Here is a 10,698-nt window from a genome sequence, read left to right as displayed (position 1 = left end):
ATCATTTTTTCTTTTTGAGTTTCTTCAAATATCTGTTAAAGAGAGTCAGTGCCTGGGATATTTGGGCTCTAGGTCCAGAGATAACTAGCATTTAATATATAACAGCCCTCATCCTGTAGGAGATGGATCGGGTAAGAAAATTGAGTAAACTAGAGTTGAAAGTTAAAATGACAAGCATGGTTAATAGAGGACTTAACAGGTGCAAGGGCCAAGGAGCTTACTGCCAGAGGCCACTCTTACCTTTCTATGAGTCAGCAGGAGCCTGTCCTTTCTCTGACCATCTGGTCATGGAACTGCTGGGCCTTATCCCTGACAATGCCTGACTTAGATTAATCAGTCTCTGGAGTGACTAGAGTAGGGGATATTGCTCTCTGGTCTCTGAAGTATTTTCCAGAGGGGCCTTCATGGCTTATTTTTATGGACCAAGGTCCTGGTGAGTCCAAGAAAGCAGTCCTCATGGCTTTGGTGTGACAGACCTAATGTTATAGTCTACTCAGTGAGAAATAAGAGGACACCCAGATATAGCCAGATTTATTGGAGTTTATTGATTAAGCTGGTGGCATACAGAGGGACTTATGTCTTGCAAAACCCTACAGCCTTGAGTGTAGGGAGAAGAGTCTTTAAGGCAACTAGGAGGAGTGGGGTTTAAAGACAATAGGAGTGTTAACCACTATGTTTGCTCTTGGGCAAAAAGAAGAAGGCAAGTTTCTAGTCAGGAAATTTAAGAGTTTATAATGGAGGTGCTCCTCCAAGATGGAGTCGCGCCTGCTTCACTACAGGCTGACTTCAACAGTGGTAGGAGCACCGAGTACAACTATGTGAGGCCTCATCTAGACTAGTTGGAGGGGCTCCTCTCTTTTAGTTGTTTTACTGTATATAACATTTAAAGACAGTACAATTAGTTTTAGAACATTAACTTATTCATTTTTATAACTGTTTCTTAGGCTTTTGTAGCATAACTCAAACCTTCAACAATATGCTTTACACCTTTTAGTTTTTGTCCCTTTTTTCTTTTGTTTTGAGATAGCCATTCTATCTTAAGACAAAAGCTTTACTCCACAAAATTTCTTCTATATAAAAACTTCCTTTTAACTTTTTTTATTAGAAATACACTTTTACAGCCATAACCCTTCTTTCATTTTTTTTATCTTATTCTCTTTGTTTCTATCTTTACAAGTTTAACCTTAAAAATTACTTTATTAATAGACATGTTCAGTTATAAACATTCACTTTATTTACACTTACCTAATTTTTGTCTAACTGTTGTTTTAAGTTATTTATAGAAACAAGGCTATTTTTTTCCCTTCGAAGAAAAGTAAAACCAGGCTAGTCTTACATTAGCTAGCCTCATTTCATCTAGAGTCTGAACTATTAGACACTATGGATTTTCTCAGTGTTTCACAAGTTTTTCTTTTCTTCTGGGATTTGATCCCTTAGGAAGCCTTGTCTCCGGGTTTAGGATTTGTCTGTGTACAAGCAACATATTGTGAGACAGCACCATTGATAAACCTATCTAGACTAGGCATAACGTATTTTTCTCTTAGCCAGGTTGGCAAGCTTTGTTTTTCCAGGTGGGTAATCTGGTGTACCTGATCTATTATGACTCGCTCAAGGGCCTTGGGGATTATTGGCCTGTAATCTGGAAGTGGCAACTATTTGTGGGTCAATTTTTCTTCCTCCTGAGTGTAGGAGGGCGAGGATGAGGGGACAGTCTGGGGTGGCTACATGGACTTTTAGTTGCTGATAGAGAAGTCTTTCCTCTGGCTAGGTCTTATAATTTTTTTCTCTTGTCACATGGTCTGTCAACCTGTTCATTACTTTTTTTTTTTTTTTAAATTTTTTGAGTGTACTTTTGGAAACAATCTTAACCTCTGATTTTGACAGAAATTAATCTTAGTCTTTAATTAAATCTTTAAGGGTTACCTGAGGCTTGTCCAGTGAAATTGTCAAATGTCCAAGGGGAGCTGTCGGGATCTTGGGGCCCATCAACCCTCAATTTCAAAAGCCAGCATGGACTTTAGAAGTCCCAAGCTCCCTTCAGAGTTCAGTACATTCTGTCTTGTCTCTCATGACCAACTCCACACTTGGGGACAAGGCCCCAGTGGGGGACATGAGGATGCCAGTCATGGGCATTGTTCAATGCCCGGGCTGCCCACATTGGAAACAGGGTTTCTTCTGAGGCAGAAGCTCTTATCTGGGCTGTTTCCAGATCCTGACCTCAGAGATGCTCCCAGACTTCAGGATTACCATGAGTGACTATTGGGTGCCATTGAAGTGAGAGTTGAATCAAAGATTAAAGGTGCCTTGCCAATTTTGTTATAACACTTCTCTGAGTTATTTGGGAATTTTTCTGATATCTGTTCTAAATTGTCCCTACACCAAAAAGTGAACCTAAGTTTTAATAGATCCTGCAAGGAGTGCTGAGTACTGTCAAGAGGGCCAGCAGGGTGAAGCCCAGTTTACAGATTTTTTTTACAAGGCACCTGCCTTATCGCCTATGCAGAAGGCCTAGCTAGAGAATTCAGTCTAATCTAAATTCTTGTTTTTCTAGCTAGACCTCTTGATCATTTAACTAAGGGGAGAGTCTAGCAGGGAAGAGGCTTAACTAAAAGAAAACAGGAGTACAAAAAAGGCAAGGAGTCAGGGGGAAGGCAGCTGGGAGCCCTAACCTTAATTTGTCTCACCCCATTCCTTGAGACTCCTACCCTATTGAGCTGATAGGCAGGAGTTTTCTAGCTTTTGCCCCAGATATCTATGTATCTATATATATCTATATAGATATATAGATACATAGATATATATACTTAATTTTTAATAACCACCCATATTTATCTTTTCCTCTTCCACCTTGGGAAATCTGATGTTTTTAGAAGAGCTATTATGCTTGTAAAAATAAAATTTCATACCAGATAGGTCATTTTTTTAATTTTTGGCAACTCTTTTAGCATACACCAGCAGCTTATGAACATGTACAAAAAATAACTGTTAGGCTGGAGGCCTGGGCAGCTTGGATGTGGGGATTGGACTCCATGCCACAGTCGGGTGATGCAACCCGGATCTAGGCTGTCATCAGACCTGCGCTGCACCCGAATCTAACCCGGATGTAGCACACAACACTCTACTCTGCACACGGTGCTCTACTCTGCACACAGCACTCTACTCTGCACACGGGCCTCTACTCTGCACATAGCACCAGACCTTATATGGACAGTAGTCTGCTCTCTCCCTAAACCTTTACCATACATGGACTGTTTCTACCTCTAAGACACTTCCCCTCCCTATACCCTTATAAAAATCGCTAAACTCTGTCCTAGGGCATGACTTCTCTGGCCTCCTCTCTCTTTCTCTGTTGGACCAGTGAACCTCGCCTGGGAGCATTCCCAATAAAGGCTCTACATTTCTGTTTTCTCATGTGGTCAGCCCATTCCTTACAATAACAACATTTGTTAACTTTTTCAGTATAAAACTGAACAATCTTACTAATAGATCCTCTCAATATTTCTTATAAAATTCAAAGACCAATAATAAGAATAACTAAAGCATATTAACTTGACCACAAGAATCATAAGGACGACCTAGAGGGAACTAGGCAATAATGTTTCTGTGAGTCTATGTTTAACACTGGATTTATATCCCTTTATACCAACTTTACCTCTTAAATTCAGGTGCATTGCATTGGTTACTTAGCATGCAAGTTTGTCAAACATTTTCTTATTTTTCTTTGGTTAATTTTGGCTTAGAAAACCAACCAGTTGACATAAAAAATGAAGATTTTACCCAGTTAAATGATTAGATTTCTTTAGAAAACCGTTCTTGTAAGAGTGCATTTTCTTTCCATCTTCTTTGTGAATTTCCTTAAGGGCATAACATTAGGATTATAACCCTAGTTAATGCTCTGACAAAAATTCATAACTGACAAAGAAATTCGGCTATATATAACAGTTTCACATAATACCCTACCATTAATTCCTGGGAATCTCAAATTATTTTGGAACACAATGCATATATAGACATAAAAATACATAACATATTTATATGTATAACTCAAATATAATACCAAGAAAATTAGAATTACTTAATTTGACAATGCTTTCCATTTTTATCCAACATATAAACAATAAGCCTGATCAGTTTTTTTTTTTTTTGAGAGGTTTTTGCTACAGGATGTGTGCACTTGCCAGAAAGACAGAGAGAGACAGAGAGATAGAAAGCGAGAAATCACCCCCCAGAGGGGATGGCCACGCCGCAATCCCTTCTCCTCCATTCTCCTCTCGGGATCTTGGGCACGCATGCACACGTGCCCAGCGTGAGTTTAAGCCACCGGGTCTGGGACTCGAACCACGGTCGACTACATGGGAGTCCAGCGACATAGCCATTACGCCAACTGCTGGTCCCAAGCCTGATTGGTTTAACCTCTCCCTTTTGGATGTCTCAGGGACCCTCTGTAAATATTGAAGAGTAACTTTGAGGTCAAAGATCCTCTGTTAGCACTAAAAATAAAGCCAGAAAAAGTTGGTCATGAATTCATTTCCCTGTTAGATATCTCCTATGTAAAATGCAACACACAATGCATAAATAATAGCTGTTTCATTAAACCAACCATATTAAGATAAACATGATGTTACTTGATAAATAGGTCCTAGACAAAATTTATGTTGAAAATTGTGATCTTTTTCTTTTATTACATTTGAACCCAACTCATTCACTAAAGTTATATGAACTTGAAAAGCATTTAAACTAATTTGTATGAGCACTCTTTTTATAAACCAAATGGAATAGAATTCCTTAAGGCCTTTTTTTTCCACACAGACATACAATATATAGTATGTAACATAACATATTACATGTATGGATGCACACACACACATCAGGACTATAAGAGCCTGTTTCCCTGGGGTTACTGTGACACTAATACTCTTTAGTGTAACCTTCTTTCTTGAAATCTTTATACACTTCAGGAAGGTGGGTTTTAACTTTTCATTGCCTACACGGTTAGAGTTTTTATAGTACAAATATTTCTGTTATTGTTATCCCTTCTAAGTGTGATGTTTTTCAAAGGCCCTCTTGGTTTTTGGATGAAGAGTTTGATGCCATAATCATAACTTTTCACAAATGCTTCATTGAAATGCTTAAGCATTCATTCTTTTTTTAAAAATAATTATTTATTTATTTTTATTTATTCATTCATTTATTTTAATTTGACCATAGTGAGACAGAGAGAGAGAGAGAGAGAGAGAGAGTAAGAAAGTAAGCCACCAGGTCCAGGACTCTAACCATGGTTGGCCATGTGCGAATGTCCAGCACCTTAACCACTTCACCACCTTCTGGTCCCTTAAGCATGTATTTTAAGGGACTTTTAAAGGAACTGTTCCAGCCTTCCATGATTTCTTAAAAAAGCAAGTATTCTCTTTGGTCAGGATGTACCCTAGGGCACTCCGGGACCACCTTGCCTCCACCCACACCTCCTATGGTCACAAGGCAATTCCCAGGGATAGTGTGGTGACTGTAGGGATCACCAGTTCTTGAAGAACCCTTTGATACGTGAGGTCAATAATCCATCACTCCATATCCTCAGCTGAGGAGGAACGGGGATAGAACCAAATAATATTTTTCAGGAGGGTATGGAAAAAATAATTCAAACCCTGTCAGGGACTCAAACTCTGATTACCCACAAACGGTCTATGGGCTGGGAGTGGAACTTACCATCTAGCCCCCGGATTCTAGCACGTCTGGTGGACTCTAAGTAGAGGTTCTATAATCATGTCCGATCAGCCCTGAATCCAGCTGCCTGAGGTGGGACTCAAACCCTCGACCCAGCAGGTCAGATTTCAGGAGGCTTTCCCTTGCCAACCCCATACTCACTGATTTGTCTCCCAAGAAGGAGGACAAAAACAACCAAAAAAATGCCTCCAGAGATCTTACATTACAACTCCACAATTTTTGTAGGAGTAGTTAACATCTCTCGCCTGGCTATCAACAATCCCAAAAGGTGTCTCTGGGGACCTGGGAAATCCCAGGTGGTGTGCCTCCTCTAGAGCCCTCTCTGGGTAGCTGGCAGCCAGCCTAAGTGAGGCGGTTATCCTGGGATGCCTCACCCAAGTACCGGTAGGTACTCATCTCGCTGGGGCCTCCAAATGTTATCGTCTACTCAGTGAGAAGTAAGAGGACATCCAGACCCAGCCAAATTTATTGGAGTTTACTATTAAGCCCACAGCATACGGGGGACTCTTGTCTCTCAAAACCCTGCAGCCCCGAGTGAAAAGCAAAGGGTGCTTATAAAGGCAAAGGTCACAAGTCTCCTCCCTCCCTCCTCCCATGGTGTGATGATCACAAGGACAAGGTGTGGTGGGTTTGGAAGGATAGGGGGTAGGTTGTACAAAAGCATAAGTACATTACAGAAGCAGATCAAGCAGGTAAGTAGGTTAATCATTCCTAAGGGTATCTTCTGTCCCTGCCTAATCACAATGGCTTCTCACTGGTCTCCATGGCTCTGGTCATTGTGATAAGAACATTTAACATGAGTTCCACCTGCTTAACAGACTTATAAAAAGTTATTTTTTCACGAGAGAGAAATGTCTCAGCGTGGTCCCATGCCACGATCCCTTGCCATCCTTCCTGGCCAGCCAGGATGGTGGGCACACGTGCCTGGAGTGTATGGGTCGACCAGGGCGCTGAGCCCATGCTCTTCCGTGTGGATCCAGTGCCACCTGCGCCGTGTGTTAGTGCCGACCAGCCCTGGCACAGTACCAGAGCCACACGCATGGCGTCGCACTGCAGAGCTCTGGAACTGACTCTGTGCCTCCTGTCCCTGAGCCTCAGTTTCCGCACCTGGAACTAATGACATCCACCTCCTAGGGCTGTGGGGGGGGGATTAAAATTGGGGGATACAAATGTAACTCCCAGCCTAATTCCTGGCCCAGACCTGGTGCCCCGGGGTGGAAACATGGGAGTTACAAGACACAGATGAGCAGGGCCTGGGCCAAGGTTCTAAGCTCGGATTTCGGCTTACCCCTACCCCTCATCACACATAGACTCCATGTGTCATAGAAGTCCATTGTTCACAAGCCGTTCCAGGGGAAAATGTGATGGGTCCATGGTTCTGTGAACCTTAAAATGGGAAGAAAACAGACTGGGAGAAATCCAAGGAGGCCCTTTGAGGCGGCCCTGGAGCCAGGAGGAAGGAGGAAAAAAACTGCTTCCACCAAAGGACCAGGCAACCTGGCAGGAGGACAGGCCCGCCCGCTCGTGTTTGCTCTTCACATCATGAGCAGGAAGAGTCCCACACTCCCAAGGCTCTCAGGGGACTGTCTGTGTGAACAGGCCGTTTAGGGTTGCAAATCCTTGGTGGAGCATTTCGGATTAGGGAGTGAGAACTGAAAGATGGAGACTTGAGGTTCTCCTGCCTATTCTCATCTCTGAGCCGTTGACACTTCCTTGTTTGAACTTGTCAATCCAGGTGAACACATATTTCGTCATTTCCCCCGTGTGTGTGTGTGTGTGTGTATGTGTGTGCGTGTGTGTGTGTAGTGGGGGCAGGCAGGGTGGAAGGTGTGGGAAGGGAAGGAAGACTGGAGAGGGATTCACAGTGGTCAAGATGGCAAGCTCTAGGGGCCATGTGGTGGGACAGTGGTAATGTAACTGGACCCACATGTGAAAGGTCCTAGGTTCATGTCCCAGGGTCTCTCTGAGTGTGCCAGGCACATGTGCATGCCCGAGATCAGGGCCCACAGTGGGTGGAGCACAGGGTGAGGGCCCTGTGGGGAATGTCTATTTCTTTCTCCCTCCCTGGTGGAAGAAATTCCCTTGCCAACCCCATACTCACTGATTTGTCTCCCAAGAAGGAGGACAGAAACAACCAAAAAAATGCCTCCAGAGATCTTACATTACAACTCCACAATTTTTGTAGGAGTAGTTAACATCTCTCGCCTGGCTATCAACAATCCCAAAAGGTGTCTCTGGGGACCTGGGAAATCCCAGGTGGTGTGCCTCCTCTAGAGCCCTCTCTGGGTAGCTGGCAGCCAGCCTAAGTGAGGCGGTTATCCTGGGATGCCTCACCCAAGTACCGGTAGGTACTCATCTCGCTGGGGCCTCCAAATGTTATCGTCTACTCAGTGAGAAGTAAGAGGACATCCAGACCCAGCCAAATTTATTGGAGTTTACTATTAAGCCCACAGCATACGGGGGACTCTTGTCTCTCAAAACCCTGCAGCCCCGAGTGAAAAGCAAAGGGTGCTTATAAAGGCAAAGGTCACAAGTCTCCTCCCTCCCTCCTCCCATGGTGTGATGATCACAAGGACAAGGTGTGGTGGGTTTGGAAGGATAGGGGGTAGGTTGTACAAAAGCATAAGTACATTACAGAAGCAGATCAAGCAGGTAAGTAGGTTAATCATTCCTAAGGGTATCTTCTGTCCCTGCCTAATCACAATGGCTTCTCACTGGTCTCCATGGCTCTGGTCATTGTGATAAGAACATTTAACATGAGTTCCACCTGCTTAACAGACTTATAAAAAGTTATTTTTTCACGAGAGAGAAATGTCTCAGCGTGGTCCCATGCCACGATCCCTTGCTATCCTTCCTGGCCAGCCAGGATGGTGGGCACACGTGCCTGGAGTGTATGGGTCGACCAGGGCGCTGAGCCCATGCTCTTCCGTGTGGATCCAGTGCCACCTGCGCCGTGTGTTAGTGCCGACCAGCCCTGGCACAGTACCAGAGCCACACGCATGGCGTCGCACTGCAGAGCTCTGGAACTGACTCTGTGCCTCCTGTCCCTGAGCCTCAGTTTCCGCACCTGGAACTAATGACATCCACCTCCTAGGGCTGTGGGGGGGGGATTAAAATTGGGGGATACAAATGTAACTCCCAGCCTAATTCCTGGCCCAGACCTGGTGCCCCGGGGTGGAAACATGGGAGTTACAAGACACAGATGAGCAGGGCCTGGGCCAAGGTTCTAAGCTCGGATTTCGGCTTACCCCTACCCCTCATCACACATAGACTCCATGTGTCATAGAAGTCCATTGTTCACAAGCCGTTCCAGGGGAAAATGTGATGGGTCCATGGTTCTATGAACCTTAAAATGGGAAGAAAACAGACTGGGAGAAATCCAAGGAGGCCCTTTGAGGCGGCCCTGGAGCCAGGAGGAAGGAGGAAAAAAACTGCTTCCACCAAAGGACCAGGCAACCTGGCAGGAGGACAGGCCCGCCCGCTCGTGTTTGCTCTTCACATCATGAGCAGGAAGAGTCCCACACTCCCAAGGCTCTCAGGGGACTGTCTGTGTGAACAGGCCGTTTAGGGTTGCAAATCCTTGGTGGAGCATTTCGGATTAGGGAGTGAGAACTGAAAGATGGAGACTTGAGGTTCTCCTGCCTATTCTCATCTCTGAGCCGTTGACACTTCCTTGTTTGAACTTGTCAATCCAGGTGAACACATATTTCGTCATTTCCCCCGTGTGTGTGTGTGTGTGTATGTGTGTGCGTGTGTGTGTGTAGTGGGGGCAGGCAGGGTGGAAGGTGTTGGAAGGGAAGGAAGACTGGAGAGGGATTCACAGTGGTCAAGATGGCAAGCTCTAGGGGCCATGTGGTGGGACAGTGGTAATGTAACTGGACCCACATGTGAAAGGTCCTAGGTTCATGTCCCAGGGTCTCTCTGAGTGTGCCAGGCACATGTGCATGCCCGAGATCAGGGCCCACAGTGGGTGGAGCACAGGGTGAGGGCCCTGTGGGGAATGTCTGTTTCTTTCTCCCTCCCTGGTGGAAGAAATCAACTTAAAAAAAAAAGTGTGAGCTCTAGAACCTGGCTACCTGAGTGCAGTTGAGTTGGCCATTTCCTTGCTCTGAGACCTTGGGCACCTGACTTTACCTCACTGAGCCTCAGTGTTCTCATGCGTAAAATGGGATAGCAGTTTTGTATCTTCTGGGGTTGCTGTGAGGCACTGATGAGACGCTGGAGCCTGGAGTGCCAAGCTCAGCACATACCAAGGGCTTCACATGGGTGTGCTGCTATGATTAATGTGTGCGTGTTATCTGGTCTTCACTTCCAGGATGCTTTTCCAGCCTTAGAATAAAGGAGAGTGGGAATCTATATCAAATCATTTTTTTAGAGGTTTTTGCCTTACAGTGCATGTGCTTGCCAGAGAGAGAGAGAGAAAGGGAAAGTAAAAAGTCACCCCCCAGGGGAGATGCCATGTACAATCCCTTCTCCTCCATTCTCCTCTCAGATCTTGGACATGCACGCACATGTGCTTGGCCTGAGTTTTAAGCCACCAGGTCTGGGACTAGAACCGTGGTTGGCCATGGGGGAATCCAGCAACATAACCACTATGCCATCTGCTAACCCCAATATTTAATAATTAAGTAGCTAGTTGCCAAGTAATTAACAATAATTTTTTCCTTTTATTTTTTTTCTTTTAGATTTTTGCTATCGGGCGTGTGTGCTCACCAGAGACACAGAGAGACAGTCAGAGAGAAAGGGGGGGAATCACCCTTCAGGGGTGATGGCCACACTATAATCCCTTCTCCATTGTCCTCTCAGGTTTTGGACAGGCATGCACATTTTCCTGGTATGAGTTTCAAGCCATGGGGACTGAGACTCAAACTGCAATTAGCCACGTGGGAGTTTAACACCACAATCAGTACGCCAGCTCCTGGTTCCAACAATAAATTAAAAGGCATTTAATAAGCATTTCTCATGAACCTCGCAAAT

The sequence above is a fragment of the Tupaia chinensis genome, unplaced genomic scaffold, assembly GCF_000334495.1.
Source record: "Tupaia chinensis unplaced genomic scaffold, TupChi_1.0 Scaffold000115_1, whole genome shotgun sequence".
In the NCBI taxonomy this organism is placed as follows: Eukaryota; Metazoa; Chordata; class Mammalia; order Scandentia; family Tupaiidae; genus Tupaia; species Tupaia belangeri.
This window is presented reverse-complemented; position numbering follows the sequence as displayed.